Here is a 6,219-nt window from a genome sequence, read left to right as displayed (position 1 = left end):
TACTTTTCCTTTGCCTCTTGTTGCTTCTATTAGTAGCACTGGTTTTGCTGTGTTTGAGAGCCATGATGTGTTTTATGGTAATATTTTAAAAATAAAATTAAACAGAGATAACATTATAACATTCACGAGACATTTATGCATGAGATTGGCTGCTGCTTTCTGCTAATTGAAGCATACACTGTTCCAAAGTTAATTACTTAGATAGACGACAGTATAGTACAGTACATATAAAAGCCAGTAACATAAGCATTCCTAGCACAGTGGTGTAGAATAAGCTCTGGACTGCTGACTAAAAGGTCAGTGGTTCAAATTCACCAGCCACTCCTTGGAAACTCTATGCAAGGTGGCTATAAGTTGGAAATGACTCTGCAACATATACCAACAACATCATACATGTTTATTATGGCTATGCACACATATCTATCATAGATTGCATGAGGGGGCTTGAAAATTTTCATGGAAAATATCCATTATTTTTTATTCCATTTTCCCACAAACTTTTTAAAGCCCTCTGATGTTGTTATTGTTCTTACATACTGTTGAATCTGTTCCTTCGAGTGGCTGGTGGATTTGAATCACTGAGCTTTGATTAGCATTCCAGTGCTTATCTAGTAGTGCCACACCAGGTATGGTGGTGGTTGTATGCCGTGGAGCTGGTTCTGACAAGAGCGACCATGTGTAGGATTTCTGAGGCTGTAAATCTTTACGGGAGCAGAAAACCTTTCATAATGATTGGTGGTTTCGAACTGCTGATCTTGAGGTTAGAAGTCAGACTCATAACCACTATGCTTCCAGAGCTCTTTTGTGTACCATTATATATTTATAGAGGGAATAGGACACACATGTTCCCTATGAAACATTCTCCAATCAGTATTTCTGAACACTGGTTATGAATCGGGCTGCTAATCTTAAGGTGAACAGTTCAAAACTACCAGCAGTTCCATGGGAGAAGGATGAAGCTTTCTGCTCCCATAAGTATTTACAGCCTCAGAAATTCTACGCAGGGTCACTAGGAATCAGAACCAACTCTATGACACATCACCATCACCACCACTATTATCACCATTATACCCCTATTAGACTATGGACAATATGGTCAGAAGTTGTCCAAATGATGTTATATAGCACATGACCATATATGTATTTTTACTGAATGATAAAAGACGAATACATTTCCTCAACATATTCTATTTGAACATGATATATAAACTGAAAAACTGAGTGCCACGATCTTTCCTCAACAGCAATTGTCATATTAAACATTTGAAAACATTTAATTTGGGCTTCTGATATAAGCAATTGGTTTCTTGAAATTTTATCTGGAGTCTCGAGGCAAGAACTTTACAGTTGTAAAATTTGTGTTTTAATTGACCTCGAGCCATGCATTTTTACAGTATTTTTTAAAAAGCCTATGTTGTTGTTTTTTTCAACTGTTTGTCGTGTGCAATGTACAAAAGTTGTCTTTCAGGTTTCTGAATAAAATTGAAAACGTTATTAAATACATGTAACAATATGGAATCATTCTGTAAAAGTCAATATTAAATGTCATTGAATAATTGAGTGCAAAATATTAAATTACTTAAATCAGTATTAAGGATTCCTCATTAAAGAGTTACAAATTTAAAATAAAGAGAACATGGTGTTTTTGTTGTTAAGTTCCTTTGAGTTGGTTATGACTCATAGCCGATCCTACAGTGCCACAAGAAATGCAAAAATGGAATGTTAGAGTTTAATAAAAGGGGGGGAGGTAACTTTTTATAGCAGATATTAATTACATCTTCAATTAAAATATATTGTCCTCAAGGAAAGAGTGTCCACAAAATACGTAAAAGTGATTATTAGTGATACAAAAGAGTCTAAATGTTTTGGAAATTATTCACAGTAACTGAAAGGCAAACAATACTTCTAGATTTTGTTCAAGGGACAATGAAAGAGAAGAAAAAGTGGAGAAAGAGAAAGATCTGGCTTTTCTAAACATGAACTTATTGAAAGTTTGTCAAGAAGCTATTGATGTTGCTGCTAAGTGTCCTCAAATGGATGAGCTTGCACTGCCGAACTCTGGTCATCTTGCTTATCGTACACACCAGGACTTCTTATTAAGAAGAGTCAGTATTTAATGTTTATGCTTGTCTCAAAAGATGGATTTTTTTAAAATTTCAATTTCGTATAAGCTACATAATAGCTTCACGGCTTACTGGAATTCTCAATGTACCCTAGCTTAGATAACTTCTAATAACAATGACTCTGTAATATGTAATCACTTTTTGTTTTACAGCCTATGTTTTGTTATTTTTATTCATGTATGATAACATTTGGCATTTACAATGTACATTGGAAAATTTCTAAAATTACTATGGCATAAATAAATGATCCTTGTTAGATGTTGTCAAGTTGGTTCTGATTCACAGTGACTCTGCACAACAGAACAGAATACTGCCTGGTTCTGCAACATTGTCACAATTGTAGTTACATTTGAGCCCACTGTTGTTGTTACTGTGTCAATCCATCTTGTTGGAGGACTTCTTCTTTTTCACTGATCCCCTTTTTCCAAATTTGATATCCTTTTCCAGGAACTGGTCCTTACTGATAGCATGTCAGAAGTACAAAAGAAGAAGTCTTGTCATCCAGGCTTCTAAGGAGCATTTTGGCTATACTTCTTCCAACACAGATTTGTTTGTTCTTCTGGTAGTACATGGTACTTTTAATATTCTTCTTCAATACCATAGTTCAAATGCATGGATTTTTCTATTGTCTTGCATATTCATTATCCAACTTTCACATGCATATTAGGCAATTGAAAATACCATGATTTGGATCAGGCACAGTTTGTCCTCAAACTGATATCTTCACTCTTGAACACTTTAAAGAGGTCTTTTGCAACAGATTAGCCTAATGAAATATGTCGTTTGTTTTTTTTTTGACAGCTGCTTCCATGAGTGTTGATTGAGGATCCAAGTAAAATATAGCCTTTGACAACTTCAATCTTTTCACCATTTTATCATGATATTTTTTATTGATCCAGTTGTGAGGATTTTTTATTTCTTTACATTGAGGTGCAATCCATACTGAAGACTGTAATATTTGATATTTATTAGTAAGTACTTCAAGTCCTCTTAGCTTCCAGTAACTACGGTTGTATCATCAGCATATCACAGGTAGTTAAAGGAGTATTCTTCCAATCCTGACATCAAGTTCTTCTTCATATATTCAAATTGAATAAGTATGGTGAAATGATACAACTCTGGCATATGTCATTCCTGATTTTAAACCATTTGGTATCCTCTTGTTCTATTACAATGAATATATACAGGTTCTTCATGAGCACAGTTAAGTGTTCTGGAATTCCCATTCTTCTCAGTGTTATCTACAGTTTGTATGAACCTCATAGTCAGAAGTGTTTTCATAGTCAATAAAGCAAAACTAAATTTCTTTCTGGTATTCTGTGCTTTCAGCTAAGTTCCATCTGATGGCAGTAATGACATCCCTAGTTTCACATCCTCTTCTGAATCCAGTTTTAATTTCTATCAGTTCCCTGTCAATGAACTGCTGCATCATTTAAAAATTATCTTCTGCACAATTTTACTTGCATGTGATATTAATGATATATTTTGTCTGTGGAGAGTCACCGACAGAATCCAACATGCTGAGATACTGCCATTCTCTGTCCATAAGCCAGTATGTGATGAGTAAACTAGGCTGGTAATTCTGGCCAGAGAAGACTAGGGTGAGTCCAAAACACTCTTTCTGTGACATGCCAGAACTGGGACAAATTAAAAGACAGGTTTGCACTAACTCTTTTAAAGTATGAAATCCCTATTTTCCTTTACAGGTTGGACAGAGGTATAAAAGTTTCTAAGTCCTTTATGTGTTGAATAGGAACATAAATTGCTGTCCTGTGAGTAGGGTCTCCATTCTTATGTAAGGACTTAATCATGTATTGGGGTCTTAAGACATACAGAGTGTGAATGAACTAAGTTTGTGTGAGGGCATTTTACTACAGACCTAGATTTTGTTTTGAGTCTGTTTCGTTGCTCACATTGGTTTTATGTTTTCATTGAAATTGTGTCTTGATCATTTAAACAGAAGATGCCCAAGATATCCTTTCTCTTGTTAAGTGTGTAAAGAAATTACAGCTTAGAATAGACCACCTTCACCAACTGAATCCAAATGACAAAATTGCTGCTTTTTGAAATTTTGAAATATATTAGAAAACTCCCAATGGGAAACGCCCTAATCAGAGTTTCAAAATGTGGCACCCATTTTATTTTAACATTTTTATAACACCTGCTATCATTGGAGTCTACTCAAATTATTGATAAGAGACATCAGACTTCATTTAATATTGTACATTATAAAAATAAGCTAGGATCCTATTTTTAAAAAGGGAAAAATCAAGATAGCTAACCCAAAGCTGATTCTCCCTTCAGATGTATCCTTAAACCTTGACAGTTTTCTTATATGATCCTTTAAAAGTTCTAATAATGGCCAGTAGGGCATCAGGTTCCCTTCAAAAATATGGGTAAAAGTCCTATGAAGGACAATCCAAGAATGGATGAAAGTCCCATGAGGAATGTCCAAGAAAGGGTGAGTTCTGTAGTGTGACTGGTGAGTGGATCTGGCAGGATATCCTGGAGACAAGAGTCCAGTTGGTATCAAGAAACTGCACAGGAAATTTCTTTTATGTTGTAAGACTTGTCTGACTCTTTTAATCTGTGTTCAGGCTTTTCTGACTCTCAAGATTTTCATTTTAAAATCTACCCAGTCCTTGGAGATCTCTTTCTGTATTTTACTTCTGGTTTTATTCTGGTTTGTCATGCTGAGATAGAAACATGTCATCTGGGAAATTGATGTTTGAGTAGTCTATACATCTCAATGAATGCATTTCTGAGTTGTTGAAGCCAGAGAATTGTCTGGTTTTTATCTAGGTTTAATTAACTGTATGTGAGTAAGTATATATTTAAGTGCTGGCTGAAGAATGGGACAAGCATCGCATATGCATTCCAATTGAAAAAAAAATGTATTATAATCCAATAGAAAAAAATGAAATGAAGTTTTTTTTCTGAAAGTTGTTGTGTCTAAGATTCTGGGGTTTGGTTTTGCTTTTATCTTTACTGACATGCCCTGCAGATGAGATGAAATGTTTAACAAAAATTGCCAACAGAAAAATGGACTATATTTGACATGCAGGAAAGACTGATATTTTAAACTAGAACCTACAAGATTCTCAGAAATCTTGTGACAGGGTTTACAAACTACAGCTAATCCAAAAGTCATCAAGAATAAAAAGCCGTTGGTTGAAGCTGCTGCTGCACTGGTCTGCAGGTTCTGGCAAATTGAGCCCAGGATGTAGAGTTGGCAGTGTCTGATGGCACATATGAGGCAGAGTTGGATGGTGTAAAGAGTAGGGGGCAGTAGTTGGAGATGTTGGGAGGAGGAGGAGGCTGCGAATCACTTATAAATGGCACCAAAGCAGAACGCGAAGACTAAATTTCAGGAAAGTGAGCGAGTGCTATGGTTTCATGGGTCTCTTCTGTGTGAAGTAGTGTGTAAAGGTTGCCATAAAGGACAAACAAGTGAAATATTTTATACATTACAGTGTTTGGAATAAAAGCTGGGATGAAGGTGTTCCAGAAAGCAGAATCTCAAATATGTGGACACAAATCTTCAAAAGCATAGAGAACTTCAAAAAGCCAACAAGGAGCAGTATGCAGAGGGAAAGATGAGAGGTGCTGCTCCAGGAAGGAAGACATCTGATCTTCAACAGAAAAAATGTTGACATGAAAAACAGAAAAGAACAAACTGAAAACACCTGGAAATGGAGATGGTGGCAGTACGCACGAGACACCTGAGCCTCCTCAGAAGAAAAGGGCCAGAGTAGATCCTGCTGTTGAAAATGAAGACATATTCACAAACAGAGTTGAAATTAAGGTAAAGATATCTGAAGGACTAAAACCATCAGTTGTTGATGACTGTGACTCAATAACCAACAAAAGCAGTTCTTTCTGCCAAGAAGAATGTGGATTCTATTCTAAAGAATTATCAAATTACAAGAAATCTCGAGGAAACAGAGATAATAAGGAGTATATTATTGATGAAGTTGTGGCAAGGATAAAATAATACTTCAATATAATGTTGGGCCAAGAAAACAGAGCCACAATCCGAGAAGATATATGCACACCAATGTTCATAGCAGCACTATTTACAATAGCAAAAAGATGG

General features: G+C 35.7%; 1 pseudogene; it reads left to right on the top strand.

Moving 5' to 3' along the window:
• The first annotated feature begins 5,458 nt into the window (after window positions 1-5,458).
• Window positions 5,459-6,219, top strand: part of LOC102816932 — a 3,137-nt pseudogene continuing 2,376 nt past the window's right edge.

This window comes from Chrysochloris asiatica, unplaced genomic scaffold (genome assembly GCF_000296735.1).
Source record: "Chrysochloris asiatica unplaced genomic scaffold, ChrAsi1.0 scaffold00167, whole genome shotgun sequence".
In the NCBI taxonomy this organism is placed as follows: Eukaryota; Metazoa; Chordata; class Mammalia; order Afrosoricida; family Chrysochloridae; genus Chrysochloris; species Chrysochloris asiatica.
Note: the sequence above shows the minus strand (reverse complement) of the source record. Positions and strands in the feature narration are given on the sequence as shown.